This window comes from Aegilops tauschii, chromosome 4 (genome assembly GCF_002575655.3).
Source record: "Aegilops tauschii subsp. strangulata cultivar AL8/78 chromosome 4, Aet v6.0, whole genome shotgun sequence".
In the NCBI taxonomy this organism is placed as follows: domain Eukaryota; kingdom Viridiplantae; phylum Streptophyta; class Magnoliopsida; order Poales; family Poaceae; genus Aegilops; species Aegilops tauschii.
The window spans coordinates 395,412,284-395,434,619 of record NC_053038.3 but is presented as its reverse complement, the minus strand read 5'-3'; the positions used below and the strand labels follow the sequence as shown (position 1 = coordinate 395,434,619).

The 22,336-nt window shown below is 48.2% G+C and overlaps 1 non-coding gene across 1 annotated transcript; it reads left to right on the top strand.

Annotated features, from left to right (window-relative positions):
- The first annotated feature begins 8,910 nt into the window (after positions 1-8,910).
- Positions 8,911-9,049, top strand: LOC120963671 (small nucleolar RNA Z247). Its single transcript, XR_005755421.1, has one exon. It is a non-coding gene; the product is annotated as a small nucleolar RNA Z247 (small nucleolar RNA).
- The last annotated feature ends 13,287 nt before the right edge of the window (positions 9,050-22,336 follow it).

Sequence of the window (22,336 nt, the reverse complement as noted above, 5' to 3'; positions counted from 1 at the left end):
ACTTGCAACTCGACGTAAGAGAGGGGTTGTCAATCCCTCACGGGTAGAAAGATAGGTAAAATTGTAGTAGATTGGATAAATAGATCTCGCGGGAACACGAGATAAAATAAATAAAAAAATTGCAGCAAGGTATTTTTGGGTTTTTGGATTAATAGATCTGAAAATAAAAGATGCAAATAAATAAAAAAGGCAAATATCAAAATAGATCTGAAAGTATATGATGAGAAAATAGACCCGGGGTCATAGATTTCACTAGTGGCTTCTCTCGAGAAAATAGCATACGGTGGGTAAACAAATTACTGTTGGGCAATTGATAGAACTTCAAATAATCATGACGATATCCAGGCAATTATCATTCACGTCCAAGATTAGTAGATCGACTCCTTCCTGCATCTACTACTATTACTCCACACATCGACCACTATCCAGCATGCATCTAGTGTATTAAGTTCATGGAGAAATGGAGTAATGCAATAAGAACGATGACATGATGTAGACAAGATCTATTTATGCAGAAATAGACCATCTTGTTATCCTTAATAGCAACGATACATACGTGTCGGTTCCCCTTCTGTCACTAGGATCAAGCACCATAAGATCGAACCCATCACCAAGCACCTCTTCCCATGGAAAGGAAAATCGATCTAGTTGGCCTAACTAAACCAAAGATTCAGATAAGAAATACAAGGCTATAAGTAATAATGCATATAAGAGATCAAAAGACTCAAATAACTTTCATGGATAAAAACATAGATCTGATCATAAACTCAAAGTTAATCGATCCCAACAAACACATCGCAAAAAGAGTTACATCAAATAGATCTCCAAGAGACCATTGTATTGAGAATCAAAAGAGAGAGAGAGGAAGCCATCTAGCTACTAACTACGGACCCGTAGGTCTACAATGAACTACTCATGCATCATCGGAGAGGCACCAATGAGGGTGATGAACCCCTCCATGATGGTGTCTAGATTGGATCTGGTGGTTCTGGAACTTGCGGCGGCTGGAATTGATTTTCGACGACTCCCCTAGGGTTTCTTGAATATTGGGGTATTTATAGAGCAAAGAGGTGGTGCGGGAGGCCACCGAGGTGGGCACAACCCGCCAGGGCGTACCTAGGCCCAGGAGCGCCCATGTGGGTTGTGCTCCTGATGTCTACTACGCAACCTTCTTCTGGTAGACGTTGTTGGGCCTCCAAGTGCAGAGGTTTGTAGGACAGTAGCAAATTTCCCTTAAGTGGATGACCTAAGGTTTATCAATCCGTGGGAGGCGTAGGATGAAGATGGTCTCTCTCAAACAACCCTGCAACCAAATAACAAAGAGTCTCTTGTGTCCCCAACACACCCAATACAATGGTAAATTGTATAGGTGGACTAGTTCGGCGAAGAGATGGTGATACAAGTGCAATATGGATGGTAGATATAGGTTTTTTTTAATCTGAAAATATAAAAACAGCAAGGTAGCAAGCGATAAAAGTGAGCGTAAACGGTATTGCAATGCGTTGAAACAAGGCCTAGGGTTCATACTTTCACTAGTGCAAGTTCTCTCAACAATAATAACATAGTTGGATCATATAAATATCCCTCAACATGCAACAAAGAGTCACTCCAAAGTCACTAATAGCGGAGAACAAACGAAGAGATTATTGTAGGGTACGAAACCACCTCAAAGTTATTCTTTCGGATCGCTCTATTCAAGAGTTCGTACTAGAATAACACCTTAAGACACATATCAACCAAAACCCTAATGTCACCTAGATACTCCAATGTCACCTCAAGTATCTGTGATTATGATTATACGATATGCATCACACAATCTCAGATTCATCTATTCAAACCAACACAATGTACTTCAAAGAGTGCCCTAAAGTTTCTACCGGAGAGTCAAGATGAAAACGTGTGCCAACCCCTATGCATAAGTTCACGAGGTCACGGAACCCGCAAGTTGATCACCAAAACATACATCAAGTGGATCACGTGAATATCCCATTGTCACCACAGATAAGCACATGCAAGACATACATCAAGTGTTCTCAAATCCTTAAAGACTCAATCCGATAAGATAACTTCAAAGGGAAAACTCAATCCATTACAAGAGAGTAGAGGGGGAGAAACATCATAAGATCCAACTATAATAGCAAAGCTCGCAATACATCAAGATCGTGCCGAATCAAGAACATGAGAGAGAGAGATCAAACACATAGCTACTGGTACATACCCTCAGCCCCGAGGGTGAACTACTCCCTCCTCGCCATGGAGAGCACCGGGATGATGAAGATGGCCACCGGTGAGGGATGCCCCCTCCGGCAGGGTGCCGGAACGGGTCTAGATTGGTTTTCGGTGGCTACAGAGGCTTGCGGCGGCGGAACTCTCGATCTAGAGGTCATTCTGGAAGTTTGGGTATATACAAGAGGTATTGGCGTCGGGAACAAGTCAGGGGGGTCCCCGAGGCGGCCACGAGGTAGGGGCGCGCCCCCCACCCTCGTGGTGGACTTGGGACTCTTCTGGCCCATCTCCGATGCTCCGTGGGCTTCTTTTGGTCCAAAAACAATCTCCGTTGAATTTCAGGTCAATTGGACCCCGTTTGGTTTTCCTTTTCTGCGATACTCAAAAACAAGGAAAAAACATAAACTGGCACTGGGCTCTAGGTTAATAGGTTAGTCCCAAAAATCATATAAAACAACATATAAATGCATATAAAACATCCTAGATGGATAATATAATAGCATGGAACAATCAAAAATTATAGATACGTTGGAGACGTATCAGCTCCCCTCGGAGCACCCCCTAGCTCCTTCTCTGACCCATCTAGTGTCTTCTGGGCCAAAAAAATCCACAAAAAGTTTCGCTGCATTTGGACTTCGGTTCATATTGATTTCCTGCGATGTAAAAAACAAGCAGAAAACAACAACTGGCACTGGGCACTATGTCTTAGTCCCAAAAAATGATATAAAGTTGCTATAAAATGATTGTAAAACATCCAAGAATGATAATATAACAGCATGGAACATTCAAAAATTATAGACACATTGGAGTCGTATCACCTGCAAGCTTAAATAATCCACAAATTTCATCCATATATATCAAATGCATATCAGGATGTTCAGTTCCATCTCCTGCATACGGATAAGCTAGCACTTGTTCTATCATACCCGAACCAATATCTCCAATGTATCTATAATTTATGAAGTATTCATGCCATGTTTACAACAATTTTATATGGTTTTAGTATGATTTGGTTAGTACTAACCCGGACTGAGACTATTTTCAGCAGAACTACCGCGGTGTCATTTTTTGTGCAGAAATAAAAGTTCTCAGAATGGGCTGAAAATTTACCGTGATTTTTATGAACCAAAAGAGACCCCCGAATCACCGGAGCTGGGCCAGGAAGTGACCGAGGAGGCCACAAACATGGGGGCGCGCCCGACCCCCTAGGGCGCATGATGACCCACAAGTATAGGGGATCAATCGTAGTTATTTCGATAAGTAAGAGTGCCGAACCCATCGAGGAGCACAAGTGGTTTTCAGCAAGGTATTAATTGGAAGCACTGAAATAGCCGGTGACAGGTTGTTTGATAGCAAGATAATTTGTAACAAGTAAGTAACGGTAACGGTAACAGAAATGTAGCAAGGTAGCCCAATCCTTTTGAGGCAAAGGACAGGCCAAAACAGTCTCTTATAATAAGCAAAGCGTTCTTGAGGGCACACGGGAATTTCATCATATCACTTTCATCATATATTGGTTCAATTCGTGTTCGCTACTTTGATAATTTGATATGTAGGTGGATCGGTGCTTAGGTGTTGTTCTTACTTGAACAAACCTCCTACTTATGATTAACCCCCTCGCAAGCATCCGCAACTACGAGAAATGTATTAAGATAAAATCTAACCATAGCATTAAACTTTTGGATCCAAATCGGCCCCTTACGAAGTAGTGCATAAACTAGGGTTTAATCTTCTGTCACTCTAGCAAGGCATCATCTAATAACTAATCCACAATGCATTCCCTTAGGCCCAAATATGGTGAAGTGTCATGTAGTCGACGTTCACATGACACCACTAAGGGAATCACAACATACATATCGTCAAAATATCAAACACATATCAAGTTCACATGATTACTTGCAACATGACTTCTCCCGTGACCTCAAGAACAAAACTAACTAATCACAAATGATAATCATGCTCAAGCTCAGAGGGGTATTAAATAGCATAATGGATCTGAACATATAATCTTCCACCAAATAAACCATATAGTGATCAACTACAAGATGTAATCAACACTACTAGTCACCCACAACTACCAATCTAAGGTTCCAATACAAAGATTGAACACAAGAGATGAACTAGGGTTTGAGAGGAGATGGTGTTGTTGAAGATTTTGATGGAGATGGCCCTCCCAAAGATGGGAGAGTTGTTGGTGATGACGATGATGATGTTTTCCCCCTCCGGGAGGGAAGTTCCCCTAGCGGAACCGCTCCGCCGGAGGGCAAAAGTGCTCCTGCCCAAGTTCCGCCTCGAGACGGCGGCACTTCATCCCGAAAGTCCTCTCCTTATTTTTTTCTAGGTCAAAATGACTTATGTACCAGAAGGGGGGCACCGGAGGTAGGCCGAGGAGGGCACAACCCGGCAGGGCGCGCCTGGGCTCCCTGGAGCGCCCAGGTGGGTCCTGCCCACCTGGTGGGCCCCCTCTGGTAGTTATTTGCTCCAATAATTCTTAAATAATCCATCAAAAATCTCCGTGAAGTTTCAGCTTATTTGGAGTTGTACAGAATAGCTAGCTCTGACGTGCTTTTTCAGGTCTAGAATTCTAGCCGCCGGTATTCTCCCTCTTTGTGTAGACCTTGCATATTATGAGAGAAAAGGCATTAGAATTACTCCCAAAAGCATTATTATGCATAAAAACATTATAAATAACAGTAGGAAATCATGATGCAAAATGGGCGTATCAGCGCGCCCCCCGAGCTCGTGGGCCCCTCGGGCACCCCCTCACTTGTTTCCAATGCCAAATAATCTTACAAATACGGAAACCCCCGAAAAGAACCCTAGATCGAAACTTTTGTCGCCGCAAGCCTCTGTAGCCACGAAATCCAATCGGGAGCCCTTTCCGGCACCCTGCCGGAGGGGGAAATCATCACCGGAGGCCATCTTCATCATCCCAGCGGTCTCCATGACGAGGAGGGAGTAGTTCACCCTCGGGGCTGAGGGTATGTACCAGTAGCTATGTGTTTGATCTCTCTCTCGTGTGCTTGATTTGGCACGATCTTGATGTACCGCGAGCTTTGTTACTATAGTTGGATCATATGGTGTTTTGATACGTCTCCGTCGTATCTATAATTTTTTATTGTTTCATGCCAATATTCTACAAGTTGCATATACTTTTGGCAACTTTTTATACTATTTTTGGGACTAACATAATGATCCAGTGCCCAGTGCCAGTTCCTGTTTGTTGCATGTTTTTTGTTTCGCAGAATATCCATACCAAACGAAGTCCAAACACGATAAAAACTTACGGAGATTTTTTTTGCAATATATGTGAATTTTGGGAATTGAAATCAACGTGAGACGATGCCCGAGGGGCCCACAAGCCCTGGAGGCGTGTCCCCTACCCAGGGCGCACCCAGGGGGCTTGTGGCCACCCCGTAAGGCAGTCGGTGCCCTTCTTTCGCCACAAGAAAGATAATATCCAGATAAAAATCGTTTTAAAATTTCAGCCCAATTGGAGTTACGGATCTCGAGGAATTTAAGAAACATTGAAAGGCCAGAATCGAGGAACGCGGAAACATAAGTAAACAGAGAGAGATCCAATCTCGGAGGGGCTCCCGCCCCTCTGCCTCCATGGGGGCCAAGGACCAGAGGGGAAACCCTCCTCCCATCTAGGGGGGAGGTCAAGGAAGGAGGAGGGGGCTCTCTCCCCCTCTCTCCCGGTGGCGCCAGAACGCCGCCGGGGCCATCATCGTGATGACGATCTACACCAACAACTTCGCCGCTGTCATCACCAACTCTCTCCCCCTCTATGCAGCGGTGTAACCTCTCTTTTACCCGCTGTAATCTCTACTTAAACATGGTGCTCAATGCTATATGTTATTTCCCAATGATGTATGGCTATCCTATGAGGTTTGAGTAGATTCGTTTTGTCCTATGGGTTGATTGATGATCATGATTGGTTTGAGTTGTATGTTTTATTATTGGTGATGTCCTATGGTGCTCTCCATGTCGTGCAAGCGTGAGGGATCCCTGTTGTAGGGTTTGCAATATGTTCATGATTCGCTTATGGTGGGTGGCGTGAGTGACAGAAGCACATACCCGAGTAAGTAGGTTGTTTGCGTATGGGAGTAAAGAGGACCTGATACTTTAATGCTATGGTTGGGTTTTACCTTAAAGATCTTTAGTAGTTGCGGATGCTTGCTAGAGTTCCAATCATAAGTGCATATGATCCAAGTAGAGAAAGTATGTTAGCTTATGCCTCTCCCTCATATAACATTGCAATAATGATTACCGGTCTAGTTATTGATTGCCTAGGGACAAATAACTTTCTTGTGACAAAAAGCTCTCTACTAAAACTAACTTAGTTGTTTCTTTATCTAAACAACCCCTATCTTTTATTTATGTGGTCTTTATTATCTTGCAAACCTATCCCTTTACACCTACAAAGTACTTCTAGTTTCATACTTGTTCTAGGTAAAGCAAACGTTAAGCATGCATAGAGTTGTATTGGTGGTCGATAGAACTTGAGGGAATATTTGTTCTACCTTGAGCTCCTCGTTGGGTTCGACACTCTTACTTATCGAAAGAGGCTACAATTGATCCTCTATACTTGTGGGTTATCATGTTTCTCCCCCTCTACCTTCTTATGATGAATTGAGTCTTGTTGTTTGAGGTTTCGTTATGTTGGATTGAGTATTGGATTTGAGAACACTTGATGTATGTCTTGCGATGGGATATCTGTGGTGACAATGGGATGTTCTATTGTTTTGTTTTGGCACTCAACTCGCGGATTCCCGAGGTCACATTGGGGTAATCTATGCATAGGGGTTGATGCACGTTTTCGTCCTACGTTCTCCGGTAGAAACTTTGGAGTGACTCTTTGTCGCACGTTGAGGGATTGTCATATGATTTAATTATGTTATCATTGTTGAGAGACTTTGCACTAGTGAAAGTATGAACCCTAGGCCTTGTTTTCAAGCATTGCAATACCGTTTTTTCTCACTTTTGTTACTAGTTAACTTGTTGTTTTCATATTTTCATATTACAAAAACCTATATCTACTATCCATATTACACTTGTATCACCATCTCTTCGCCGAATTAGTGCACCTATACAATTTACCATTGTATTGGGTGTGTTGGGGACACAAGAGACTCTTTGTTATTTGGTTGCAGGGTTGTTTGAGAGAGACCATCTTCATCCTACGCCTCCCACAGATTGATAAACCTTAGGTCATCCAGTTGAGGGAAAATTGCTACTGTCCTATAAAACTCTGCGCTTGAAGGCCCAACACGAGTCTACAAGAAGAAGGTTGCATAGTAGACATCAGAGTGCTAATGGTGTTGCCCATCTTTGTGCTAAGGGGCACTTATTCTTGTTGATAGTTCTATTATTCATATTGTAATCCTACTAGTTGACATTGTGCAATCTGATTGTAGTCGTAGAGTTAATAAAATGCCATGAGGGTGGATTAAAAAAACACATCTTCAAATAAAAACAATTTGCCAAAAAACCAAAAAACATGGAGGAAATTGTAATCGAAAGTCAGTATGACAACTTTTAGGGATTCAAGCTCCAGTTTGAGTGAGGGGTGATGATGGTGTTGCCTATCTTTGTGCTAAGGGGGCACTTCTTCTTGTTGATAGTTCTATTATTAATATTGTAATCCCTGACTATCTCGTTAATATCCATGGAGTTAATAAATTGCATTGAGGGTGGATTTCAAAAGGTAGAAACACATCTTCAAATGCACCTAGAAATGCATATCTGCAAATAAAAAACAAAAATTCAAAAAATACGGAGGAAATCAGAATATAAAAAATTAGTATGACAATTTCCAGGGATTCAAGCTCTAGTTTGCAGCGAGGAGTGCTAATGGTGTTGTCCAACTTTGTGCTAAGAGGGCACTTCTTCTTGTTGATGTTAAACGACACATATACATCATATCACCTGGCCTAGCCGGTCCCCTTTCCTTGTATCCGAAGTCTAGAGATAGGGATAGATATAGTTAGTTCGTATTCTCTGTTATCTTGTGTAACTAGATATATCTCTTCCCTCTTTCCCAAGTTGTAATCTCAACCTCTTGTACGCGATCCAGGGAGTCGCGCCCCTGGCTATATAACGCGCAGGCGTCGCCCAGAGCTAGGGTACGATGTTTCCCACATGGTAATCAGAGCCTAACTCTTCCCATCTAGCGATCCCTCCTCCTACCACCGAACCCCAGCCATGTCGTCCTCAAGCGCCGCCAACTCCACCCTCTCTGGCCAGATCACAGAGCGTCTCACCCGAACCAACTACGTCTTATGGCGTACCCAAATCACGCCACGGCTTCGGGGGGCAGGGTTCTTCGGCTACGTGGACGGCAGCATGCCGGAGCCGGCCAAGGTCGTCGTCAGCAAGGATAAGGATGGCAAGGAGGAGACCATCCCCAACCCGCTTCACTCGGTTTGGATCAGGGAGGATCAACAGGTGCTTGGTTACCTTCTGAATAACCTCTCCAAAGAAGTGCTTGTGCAGGTGACCTCGATCGCCCACGCGCACGAACTCTGGACAGCGTTGGCGAGCATGTTCTCGTCCACATCGTTGTCTCGCGTCAACAACATCCGCGCGTCGCTCACGAACGCGCAGAAGGGACAGCAGTCGGTGGCCTCCTACTTCGCATACATGCGGGGTTTCGCCGACGAGCTTGCGGCGGCAGGCAAGCCCCTGCAAGATGACGAGCTGATCTCCTACATCCTCAATGGGTTGGACATGGAGTACCAACCGCTAGTCTCCGCCCTCGACGCTCGGATCACACCGGTTACCCTTGATGAGTTGTTCTCAATGATGAGAAACTTCGATCAAAGGGTGGCCATCTACCAAGGAGCAGGCGCAGGAGGCGCTTCAAGTCTTCTGCCAACGTTGCCACCCGCGGCCGAGGCGGGGGCTCTCGTCATCGAGGCCCTCCACGGAACAACAAGGGCAAGGGCATCAGCGGCGGAGGAAACAGCGGCGGCAGCAATTCTGCACGCAATGGCGGCGGCGGCCGGCCCTCCTACACCAACAACAGGGGCCGGCGCAACGGCAGCTCCTCCAACAACAGGTCTCGGCCCGACACGATCAGATGCCAAATCTGTGGGAATCCGGGACACTCTGCCAAGGACTGCTGGTATCATTTTGACGAAGACGATGATGATTCCTCTCAAGATGAAAAGGTGGCCGGAGCTGCTGATGGTTCTTATGGCGTCGACACCAACTGGTATGTTGACAGCGGCGCCACAAACCACATCACCGGCGAACTTGACAAGGTGACTATGCGAGAGAAGTACCGTGGCAAAGATCACATCCACACCGCCAGTGGAGAAGGTATGAAAATTAGTCACATTGGTCATTCAGTTATTAAAACCCCTCATAGAAAAATTCATCTCCGCAAAATTTTGCATGTCCCTAGTGCGTCTAAAAATCTCCTCCCCGTTCATCGCATTGCCATTGATAATCATGTCTTTCTTGAATTTGACCCCTTCTTCTTTTTGATCAAGGATCAGGCAACAAGGAAGGTGCTATATCGAGGTAGATGCTTTCGTGGGCTTTACCCCTTGATTCCGGAGATTAGAAGATTGAATAAACAAGTTCTCAGTGCCACCAAAGTGTCTTCAACACGATGGCACGATCGATTAGGGCATGCTTCATTTTCTTTAGTTGAAAGATTGCTTCGGAAAAATAAGCTCCCGTATGTTGGTGAGCGTGATGTTGAAACTATTTGTGACTCATGCGAAAAGGCCAAAAGTCATCAACTACCGTATCCAATTTCCACTAGTGTTTCTACCATGCCTTTGCAACTTATTTTTTCTGATGTGTGGGGGCATGCACCCTCTTCTGTTGGTAGACACAAATATTACGTGAGTTTCATTGACGACTATAGCAAATTTTCTTGGATCTACCTTCTTAAGAAACGATCCGATGTTTTCCAAGTTTTTCTCAATTTCCAAGCCTTGGTTGAACGAAAATTCAATAGCAAAATCATTGCCCTCCAGTCTGACTGGGGGGGGAGTACGAAAAATTAAACTCTTTCTTTCAAAAACATGGAATTTCTCATCACGTGTCTTGCCCACATGCCCATCAACAGAATGGGTCTGCTGAGCGCAAACACAGGCACATTGTTGAAGTTGGTCTAGCACTTCTAGCTGGCGCCTCCATGCCTCTCAAATTCTGGGATGAGGCATTCCTCTCTGCCGTACACATTATCAACATGTTGCCTAGTCGTGTCATAAACAATGAAACTCCCATGGAAAGACTCCTTCACACAAAACCAGATTACACAACACTTCGTGTCTTTGGGTGTGCATGCTGGCCCAATCTTCGTCCCTACAACAATCGCAAGCTTATGTTTTGCTCTAAGCAATGCGTGTTCCTTGGTTACAGCAACTAACACAAAGGTGTTAAGTGCCTTGACATACCTACAGGTCGTGTGTATATTTCCCGTGACGTTGTCTTTGACGAAACACAATTTCCCTTCTCTAAGCTTCATCCCAACGCTGGTGCACTTCTTCGTCAAGAAATTCTTATCCTACCACAAAGTCTCACCGGCCTTGATCTAGGGGGAAATAATTCTGATGATCAATTATTGACTAACTCTCATAACCATGAGCATGAGCTTTGTGATGATGCAACAGAAATCGGTGAAGAAAAAGGTGAAAAAAGGGTGAAGAAAGAGCTCCAAGCGCGTCACATTTTATGTGTCCAGCACCAGGGGACAAATCTTCATCGGGATCGGCAGCACAGGAGTCCCACAGTCGATCCTCCTCGAGATCGGAGGAGCGCCAGAACGGCGAGGCGCTAGAGACCGTGTCGCCCGCCAGGCGTGGCGTCAGCGAACCAGCCTGCGGCACGTGGCGTCCCCTCATCGGCTCGGGAGCGGCCCCCAGCCCGCACCAATCCGGCGGATTCGCCTGGGCCCAGTCCATCATTGCGGCATGATGGGCAACCTAGCGCGGGATCCTCTGTGCCACATGCAACGGAACCAGTGGCGTCTGGAGCCACAGAAGATCCGGTCGATCCGTCTGAGGAAGCTGCAGCAGCGCCGACAGGATCGCCTTGGGATCGCCTCTCTCTCACGCACCAGCAGGATCTTCTGCGTCTCCTACAGCTGCTGCTCTGCGTACACGCCTACAGAGAGGGGTAACTAAACCTGTGAATTACAAACAAGTTGTGAAATTTGGTTTGGCATGTTCAACAGGTGAACCTAGCACTCCCGAAGAGGCATTCAGCGACACACGGTGGAAGAAGGGTATGGAAGAAGAATACATGGCACTTGGTTCCCCCACGGCGAGGTAAAATTTTGATTGACTCCAAATGGGTTTTCAGAATAAAGAGAAAATCTGATGGAACCATAGGTCGCTACAAGGCTAGACTCGTTGCAAAGGGCTTTAAACAGCGGTATGGCATAGACTATGAGGATACTTTTAGTCCCGTTGTTAAAGCTGCCACTATTCGCCTTGTATTGTCTATTGCTGTTTCCAGGGGATGGTGCCTTAGACAGCTAGATGTCAAGAACGTGTTCCTTCATGGTGTTCTGGAAGAGGAAGTATATATGAAGCAACCTCCTGGGTTTGAAAGTAAAAGCAAACCATCCTATGTATGTAAACTTGACAAAGCTCTGTATGGACTGAAACAGGCTCCCAGGGCGTGGTACTCACGACTGAGTCAGAAATTGCAGGCACTTGGTTTCCTTCCTTCAAAATCTGACACATCCTTGTTCATTTATAATAAATCAAATACCTCCATATTTGTTCTCATCTACGTTGATGATATCATTGTCACAAGTTCATCTAATGAAGCTGTGTCAGGTCTGCTAAAGGATTTGAGTGCTGAGTTTGCCCTTAAGGATCTGGGAGATCTACACTTCTTTCTGGGAATTGAAGTAAAGGGACATGGAGACAGTTTGCATCTCTCTCAGGAAAAGTATGCCACTGATCTGGTAAGGAGAGTTGGGTTACAAGGATGTAAGCCTTCACCAACACCACTATCTAGCACAGAAAAACTGTCACTCACTGATGGAAAAATCTTGAGTCAGGAAGACAGTACCAGATACAGAAGCTTAGTGGGAGCTCTTCAGTACTTGACTTTAACAAAGCCTGATATTTTCTTTGCTGTTAATAAAGTATGTCAGTTCCTTCATGCTCCCACTATAACTCATTGGACTGCTGCCAAGCGCATAGTGAGATATGTCAAAGATACTATGAGTCTTGGTCTTACTTTCAGCAAGTCTTCTTCAACTCTTGTTAGTGCTTTCTCTGATTCTGACTGGGCAGGATGTCCAGATGACAGACGCTCCACTGGTGGTTTTGCAATATTCTTTGGTCCAAACTTAATATCTCGGTGTGCTAAGAAACAAGCCACAGTGTCACGATCAAGTACAGAAGCTGAGTATAAAGCACTAGCCAATGCCACAACAGAGATTATATGGGTTCAATCCATGTTAAAAGAGCTCAGTGTGAAGCACACACGAATTCCATGTCTATGGTGTGATAATCTTGGTGCCACTTATCTATCTGCCAATCCAGTGTTTCATGCCAGGACAAAACACATTGAGATAGATTTTCACTTTGTTCGAGAAAGGGTCGCCAATAAGCAATTGAAGATTCGTTTTGTGCATTCACGTGATCAAGTTGCAGATGGATTCACAAAAGCATTACCTACAAGGAACCTTGAGGAATTCAAGCGTAATCTCAACTTAACCAAGTTGTGATTAAAGGAGGGTGTTAAACGACACATATACATCGTATCACCTGGCCTAGCCGGTCCCCTTTCCTTCTACCCGAAGTCTAGAGATAGGGATAGAGATAGTTAGTTTGTATTCTCTGTTATCTTGTGTAACTAGATATATCTCTTCCCTCTCTCCCAAGTTGTAATCTCAACCTCTTGTACGCGATCCAGGGAGTCGCGCCCCTGGCTATATAACACGCAGGCGTCGCCCAGAGCTAGGGTACGACGTTTCCCACAGTTGATAGTTCCATTATTCCTGCTATAATCCCTGACTATCTAGTTGACGTTGTGCAATCAGATTACATGGAGTTGATAAATTGCCTTGAGGGAACATTTAAAAATATAATAAAAACACATCTTCAACTGCACCTAGAAATACACGTCTTTAAATACAAAAAATGGAATTTGCTAAAAAAATACAGGAGTAGATGGAGGAAATCAGAAGCGGAAGTCAGTATGACAACTTACAGGGATTCAAGCTCCAGTTTGCATCGAGGAGTGTTAAGCCCATCTTTGTGCTAAGGGGGCACTTCTTCTTGTTGATAGTTCTATTATTCATGTTATAATTCCTGACTATCTGGTTGACGTTGTGCAATCAGATTATAGTCGTAAAGTTAATAAATTGCCTTGAGGGTGGATTTGAAAGAAAAAACACATCTTCAAATGCACCTAGAAACACACGTCTTCAAATAAAAAAAATGAAATGTGCCCGAAAAGACCCCAACAAACACGGTGGAAATCAGAAGTGAAGTTAGTATGACAACTTCTTCTTGTTTACAATTGTATTATTCATGTTGTAATCCCTTACTATCTTATTGAAATTGTGCAATAGGATTATAGCTCGCATAGTTAATAAATTGCCTTCAGGGAGAATTTTTTTAAAAATATCTTCAAATGCACCTAGAAATACACGTCTTGAAATAAAAAATAAAATTTTCCAAAGAAAACCCCGAAAACACGAGGAAATTGGAAGGTGAAGTTAGTATGACAACTTCTAGGGATTCAAGCTCCAGTTTGCAGCGAGGAGTGCTAATGGTACCACCCAATTTTGTGCTAAGAGGGCACTTCTTCTTGTTGATAGTTCTATTATTCATGTTGTAATCCGACTGTTTGGTTGACCTAGTGCAATCAAATTATAGGCCTTAGAGCTAATAAATTGCCTTGAGGGCGGATTTAAAATAAAAATGCACCTAGAAATACACGTCTTCAAATAAAAAAAATGGATTTTGCCAAAAAAAAAACTAAAAACACGGATGAAATTGGAAGCGAAAGTCAGTATGACAACTTCTAGGGATTCAAGCTCCAGTTTGCAGCGAGGAGTGCTAATGGTGCTGCCGATCTTTGTGCTAATAGGGCACTACTTCTTGTTGGTAGTTCTATTATTCATGTTGTAATCCCTGACTAGTTGGTTGACATTGAATTAGATTATGGTCCACAAGTTAATAAATTGCCTTGATGTTGGTTATTTTTTTTAAAGGCGCATCTTCAAATCCACTTAGAAATACACGTCCTCAACTAAAATAAATGAAAATTTCTGAAAGAAATGAACTGAAAACCGAAGGAAATCAGAAGCGAAAGTCAGTATTGCAACTTCCCGGATTCAAGTTCCAGTTTTCAGCGAGGAGTGCTAATGGTGCTGCCCAACTTTATGCTAAGAGCCTCTACAACCGGACATAGTAAATATGACCCCTTAAATGCTCACGGACGCGCCCGATCAGTGACTGTGCGTGTCCGTTTTGAGCCCCTAATTATCCGTTCGTGCAGCCACAATCCTTCTTGTAGTCCTAAGGGGCACTTCTTCTTGTTGATAGTTCTATTATACATGTTGTAATCCTTGAGTATCTGGTTCATGTTGTGCCGTCAGATTATAGTTCACAAAGTTAATAAATTGCCTTGAGGGCGGAAAAAATAAAAACACATCTTCAAATACACCTAGAAATACACGTCTTCAAATAAAAATCAAAAAATGCTAAAAAAAACGAAAATCACGGAGGAAATCAAAAGCGAAACTTAGTATGACAACTTTGAAGATCAAGCTTGTCATGATTTTATTTCTTTCAAATGAAGTTAAGCAAGCGAACGCGAACGGCGTGTCGTATGTGCGAGAGAGTTGACAGGTACGCAAAACTCGCTTCCGGCAAAAACAGCATAATGCACGCATGACAAGAGGATGGATACCGACAGTGTATTGCTACCAGTGTACGTACGTGGTATATACAAAATCCAAAGAGCGGATTTGGATTTTGGAGTACAATACTTATGAAGGTGACGCCTTGCGTAATAACAATGGCCGCATCGGATGTTTGTCAGCCGTCACGCATAAGAAACGCTTCGATCGCAATCCCTGGATGGATACATATGTTGACCTGATACATGCCTTATCCGTACGTTACGAGATTATAAATTCAGGATGGCGGCTAGGTGCATAAAATAAAATCCCCGCAAAAGGAAAAAAAGAAAGAGGTTCAGAGAATTCAGGTGGCTTCGGTTCCAGACAACAGCCAGCAGCTGCCGCACGCACGCCGCCATACGTGTTCCCGCAAGCGACCCGCACGACCAGGCTGGCCGTCCAGCCGGTCGCCGCCGGTCGATCAAGGCTGCGGCGCCGACCGCCGAGGCGGCCGCGCGGCCAAGCAGGTGGGGCTGCCGCAAGCTATGCACTCACGTGGCGACTATGAATTTACTCATCACCTCGCCCGTGGGCCGACAACCGCAAAGACTTGAACGCGGGAGAGATCCGTTCTTTCTTTTCTTTTCGAGTCTACTTCTTAGGCCAACTCCATCCCGCGACCCTAAACGGATGTCCGATTTAGCCGGATTTTGTCCCTTTGAGATAGCGATGGGTGATAAAACGGACATCCAGGTCTGGCTGTTGTTGGACGCGCCCAACGCAGCAGATGACCCCATCTTGTCCGTCTGCACTACGCACGCCACGTCCCGACCCCAGCCACACGCCTGCCGCCCCAGAGCATGCGTCGCCTTGCCGCTCGACGTCGCCTCGCCGACGGCAGCAGCAGCCAACCCGCCCGCCGCGCTGCGCCCCGGCCCCGGCTGCCGGAAGCACCGCCGCCCGCGCCCTCCGCCCCGCGCCCCGGCCACCGCGAGCGAGCTCGGCCGCGGCCGCCAGCTCCACCGCCCGCGCGCCCGCGCCCTCCGCCCCGCGCCCCGGCCGCCGCGAGCAAGCTCGGCCGTGCCCGCGCCCTCCGCTGCTCCCCAGCCGCCGCGAGCGAGCTCAGCCAGCGCGCCCACGCCCCGGTCGCCGCGCCGCGCCCTCCGCCCCGCCCCGCCTGTCGCGTCGCGCCCGCTCCTAGCCGCTCCTCCTCTGCTCCCGTCACGGCGGGGCTGCGGGCACGTCGCTCGCCACCAGCCGCCCCGCGCGCGCCTGCCTCGCCTCCGGTCGCCTCGTCCCGCTCGCGCCTCGCCTGCCGGCCGCCTCGCCCCGCGCGTCCGGCTCGCCTGCCACCACGTGCCCTCGCCTTCCGTGCTCGCCCGCGCCTCGCTCTCTCGCCGGGGCCACGCCCGCCAGCGCGCCCCCAGCAGTGCCGGCCCTGCCACGTTTTGCCGAGGAGCCATCGCTGTTGTAGCTGTTGTGACGAGGAGAGAGAGAGAGAAAGGGAGAGAGACCGGTGGGATGATGAGTGGGTGACAAGTGGGTCCAGGCCCGGACAAGCGCGACCAGGGAGGAGCAGAAAGCGTCCGTTCAATGTCTGCTCGACCGCAAAGCCAAACCAAATTTGCGCTCGGGATGGGGCAAAGCGGACCAGAAACGGACCTTTTTTGCGGATGGGTTTGCGTGTTGGGCCGCTTTATTTGTCCGTTTAGACCCAAACAGACAAACCCGGACGATTTGGGGTCGTGCGGTGGAGTTGGCCTTAGAGCATCTCCAGCCGTTGGCCCCCCCAGGACGCATAAAAATCGCCCCTGGGGGCGAGCCGGTGATACAATCGGCGCTGGGGGCGGTTTTGCGCCCAATCGTCGCCCCCAGCTCGCCCCCAGGCGCCGAAACTGGCTCATTTTTCAGCCCCATTTCGGCGAATAAAGGGCCCATATGGGCGAGAATAGGCCCATATTCAGCGTGGTTCGCCGTGTCTCGACGTTCAATTATCAACACAATTTTTTTCTTATCAAATATTTCATCACAGAAAAATCAAATACTTAAACAAAATAGTACAACAACAAATAGTTCAATACAAATTATATAGTTTAACAAATAAAAACTCACATTTCATCACACGTCGTGCCCGGCGTCCCCCTTGAGCCTCCATAGGTGCTCAATCAGATCTTTCTGCAGTTGATGATGCACCTGTGGGTCTCGGATCTCCTGACGCATACTGAGATAGGCAGTCCAGGTTGCCGGTAGCTGGTGATCAACTTCGGCTAGAGGACCCTGCATGTAGTATGGTTCAGTGTCAAACACTGGGTCTTCTTGCTCGCTCTCGATGATCATGTTGTGCAAGATGACACAGCAAGTCATAATCTCCCACATTTGATCTTTCGACCAGGTCTGAGCGGGGTACCGGACAACAGCAAATCGAGATTGGAGCACACCAAATGCCCGCTCGACATCCTTCCTGCAAGCCTCCTGAATCTTCGCAAACCAGACGTTCTTGCCTCCTGGCACAGGGTTTGAGATCGTCTTCACAAATGTCGACCATCTCGGACAGATGCCATCAGCTAGATAATACCCCTTGTTGTAGCGCCGCCCATTGATCTCGAAGTTCACCGGAGGAGAATGACCTTCAACAAGCTTGGCAAAGACAGGAGAGCACTGCAGCACGTTGATGTCATTGTGAGTTCCTGGCATACCAAAAAAGGAGTGCCAAATCCAGATGTCCTGTGTGGCCACCGCCTCAAGTACCACACTGCAATCGCCTTTGGCGCCTTTGTACATCCCCTGCCAAGCAAATGGGCAATTCTTCCATTTCCAATGCATGCAGTCGATGCTTCCAAGCATCCCAGGAAATCCTCTTGCTGCATTCTGTGCTAGGATCCGAGCAGTGTCTTCCGCATTGGGTGTTCTCAAGTATTGCGGTCCAAACACTGCCACCACTGCCCGACAGAACTTGTAGAAACACTCTATGCTGGTGGACTCAGCCATGCGCCCATAGTCGTCGAGTGAATCACCGGGAGCTCCGTATGCAAGCATCCTCATCGCTGTCGTGCACTTCTGGATGGAGGTGAATCCAAGTTTGCCGGTGCAATCCATCTTGCACTTGAAGTAGTTGTTGAACTCCCGGATGGAATTCACAATCCTGAGAAAGAGCTTTCGGCTCATCCGATAACGGCGCCGAAATGTTTTCTCGCCGTGAAGTGGAGCATCGGCGAAGTAGTCGGAGTAGAGCATGCAGTAGCCTTCGAGACGATGCCGGTTCTTTGCTTTCACCCGCCCCGGCGCCGAGCCACCTCGCCGCGGCTTTTCATTGCTCGCCAGCAGCTGGGCGAGGGCGGCGAGCACCATGAGATGCTCTTCTTCCTGGACGTCGGTCTCGGCTTCCTCCTCCAGCAACGCGGCGAGCGCTTCCTCGTCGTCCGAGTCCATCGCCGAGGCAGGCAAATCGCCGAACACCTTGCGCCCGATGGGCGTGTACTCGCCGCTTAACTGCCCCTCCGCGGCTGGAAACGCCCAGCTGCTGTTGGAGGGGCTGCCGCGGCGAAGCTCTGCTATTTTTCCGGCGGGGAATGGCTATCTAGCGGTGAAGGGCGGCGGGCGGCGCCGGGATATAGCTAGTGGCGGCCGAGGGCGCGGAGGGTGGAAGGCGAGTCGGGGAAGAAAACCTTGACTTTTCACCTGACGGTGTGGGCCAGCCACGCTTTTCCCTTGCGCCGGAGCCCCCAATTGCCCCCCAGTGCGCCGGGTTCAGCCTGTGACCGTCGGGCGAAAAAAAGGGCCGAACCGGCGATTTTCGGCGTCCTGAAGGCGCGATTGGGGTGTTTTTTTGACGCCGGCACCGAAAAAATGACCTGGGGGGCCTGTTGGGGGCGCGGCTGGAGATGCTCTTACATACACAAACCAAATCAAATTGCTCGCTGGCGCGTCACCTCGGTTCACTCGCCACCTCACCCGAGCAGGAGGAAGGAGACGGCGGGGATGCGGCGGAGCAGACCTGACGGCTGACGCGCGGTAAATGCGGCAGCCACCGCGCGGTATGCACCGATGGCGACTGGGGAAGTGCGCGGGGCGCCTAACTGGTACCTGCGCCATAAATACCCACCCTTGGGATGGACACGGCCTGCCTGACATCCACCGTTTTTCTACTCATTCAGGAAAGCCAGGCCTCGTTGGAGAGAGCATAGAAGCAAGGCAAGGCTTCCACATGCAGTACGGACGTGGAAGCGGAGAGTATGCATGGGCTCGTAATCCTTGGGACCTGCCTCGCTACATTTGTTTACTCGTTTTGGTGGATCTCATCTCGTCTCGCTGCAACGCCAGATTGCGGGCTCGTTTCGTACCACGCGTGCTGAATAAAGTACGCCGGCCGTCGTCGGTTACAATGATAGAAGCTTCGCCTTTTCGAACGAAGCAGCAGCGGGGAAGCTATATCAAATTCAGGCTTGTTGCTGGTTTCCCGTGCGACGGGATGGGCACACACTAGGCAAAGGGGTTGCAGGGTGCAGCTCGTTGCCGCGCTCTCCAAAAGGAGACTTGTCACTCGCCACGTATGCCCCCGTTCTTGGCGCTTTACGTGTTAATAATGGACTGGACTAGCAGTGCCATTTTTCATGTGGATGATTAGAGAGTAGTAAGTACAACCGGCCAACGCAGTGGATGTCCTTGCTGTCATTCCCCGATCCTAAAACAAAGATTCTCGGCTCCAACGCCAACCATGCATGCACCTGACCTGACAGAGCACGTGGAAATCCTCTCATGCACCGACACTTCCCTCTACCGACGGTCGGTCTGCCAATCATCCACGGGCGCGGGGCCGACGACGCACCCTAGCTATCCATTGAACGCCACACTCCTCCCCTGAACCACAAACACAAGCAGTGTATAGTGCACCACTGACGACACGCACACACACACTTATTAACTGCACGACGAAGCCAAACGATCTTCTAGTATGCGTGGCGAACGGGCCCCATGCCCGTACGCGACCGACCGAGGCCACTGGCTCGCGAGCGACGGCGTACGTGTCGCGCATGCATGCCAATCATGGGCGTCCCGAGGACGGGCGTTGCCATCCGCCCGTCCTCCTCCTCCCGCCGGGTCGCTGTCGCCGCAGTTATGCCGCGCCGGCCTGCACAGACCCAGCCCCAAGCGCGCATGCAGGTCTAAGTACGTAGCGGCTCGCGGTTGAGGCCACGCGGCCGGTATACGCACGTACGGCGCGGTTGGCGGCGCGTCGCCGGTGGGCGCGGCCGCTGATGTTTGCCTCGAAAGGAAAGGGGCGCCATGCAACCGTGCGAGGACGAGCAAGAGGAATCCGGTCGACGTACGGGTGCCGGGTGCGTTTGGTTTGGTGGTGGCGCGCGGCCGAGCGGAAGTGGACGCCCGGTCGCTGTGCTGCCAGAGCGCGCGGCTACGTACCGGTACCACTACTAGCAGGCCTGGCAGCGCAGACGGAGGCGCAACCGACGACTCTACTGCTGCTAGTACGAGACTACTAGTCGGAAAGTACATGCCTCATTTAAGCCATCATCGGCATGGATGGAACGCCGGTTTGCTCGCTCGCTCGGCCGATCGTTGGTGGCAGGAGCAGCGCCAGAGCACGTGAACGCAGGGCCTTGCGGCGACCCTCGAGTTCTTTTCGTGCTCATCGTCGGCGTGATGATCTGTGCAACAGCGCAGCAATATATATATATAAGCTGTTCCTTTTCCCTGTTTCTGTATATCAAGCTTCAGTAAGATAACGAAACGAAAGTAGGACAACAGATTTCCTTTAATTTTCTGTTGATGAATGAATCAGATAAAGGGCAAAGCTAGCTCTCTGTGCCGGCAACAAGCAGATGATGAATGATACGTAGTGGTTCAAACTATTTTTAAATTAAATCGCCGTGATAAAGCACGTTCCCATTTTGGCCCAGGTCGTACAATAATTTTGTCCTTCCTAACAGGAGTAGTGCGTCTTGTATGGATGCATTTGCTGGCCTCTCACTTTTCCATCCCCAACATAATTGCACTGTGTCGGTCAGAAAGATCAAAAGGCATATTCGATCGCTTCCCCGAACTTACAAAGTGAACTTGAGTGGCTTGTGTACTGTCAAGCCCTTACGGATGCGCATTATTGTTTGTCGTTTGTAGGTTCATTCAGTACAGTCTCTTTTCTTCGAGGGATAGAAGCACTATCCAAATGAAGCTGCAGAGCTTGCCTATGGTCGCCAAGTTGCTGCACAAGAAAGTTATTCGCCAAGTGGGTTTTAGGGGGTGCATGATTCCACCATAATAAGATACACAAAAGCACTATTGAGCTTGCTTTGCTTTTCATTTGTTTTCTCTCGAACTACATATATGTAAACACACTCCAGGGGATGTCTGCATTGTGCACGCGTGCTTCTCAAGTCTCAGCCCCGAATCAAATTTGCCAATTCAGCAACAGCAACAATGGAATTCACATTGATCACGCGTGTACTCAGGTGAAAACGTGTAGCGGAACAGAATCCCTCGCAGGAGCAAGCTAGGACGAGAGGATGCAACAACGGTGCAAAGATTCCGTCGCTAGGTCCAAGTAAAGCGATGTGAACTTGTGAAGGAGTAGTAGTGAACAGCATCTCCCCTAGACAAGCTAGCTCCCCGTAACTACCTGCACATACAGCGACCTCACTTCAAATCCGTCTGGTTTAGCGTTACTGTCCGCTAATCGTGTCGCCTCGGGCCTAAGCAAGCTCCTGCTGGTCGCCCGATGGAGCTGACGCCACGTACGGCGGAGTGAGTTATACACCAAGACAGGCACGACTCACACAGCAACACGGATGTTTTTTTTCTTTTTCTAGACCAAAGGTGCTTGCTTCCAAGCTTCGCTGTCTCTCTTGCCTAGTGGCGACGGCATGCAACGTAAACAGAACACACGGCCAGGCACGCAGCATGGCAGCTACTGGACGGGCGATGGAGAGAGCGGGAGATGAAACGATCCATCAGGAAAAGGACGGGCGAGGAAGAAGGTTCGCCTGCTACCTAAAAAAATTGGGTGGAGACCGGCTGCAAAACTCCTCCCCTGCATACCCGATCGGATCTGCTGCCACCTGTCCTACCAATGCATCCCACGGCATCCGCTCATCCCTACCCGCACGTACGCTTCTCGGCTCAGTACCTTGCATCGGCTGCAGGAAACAAACTACGCGGCTCGTAGCAATCACTTCCGCGGTAATCGGACTTTCCATGGCCGAGCGATCGGAGCCTTCTTCTCCACGCGATCGGACTGGTGGGCGTGGGATCCCTGAGTCAGCG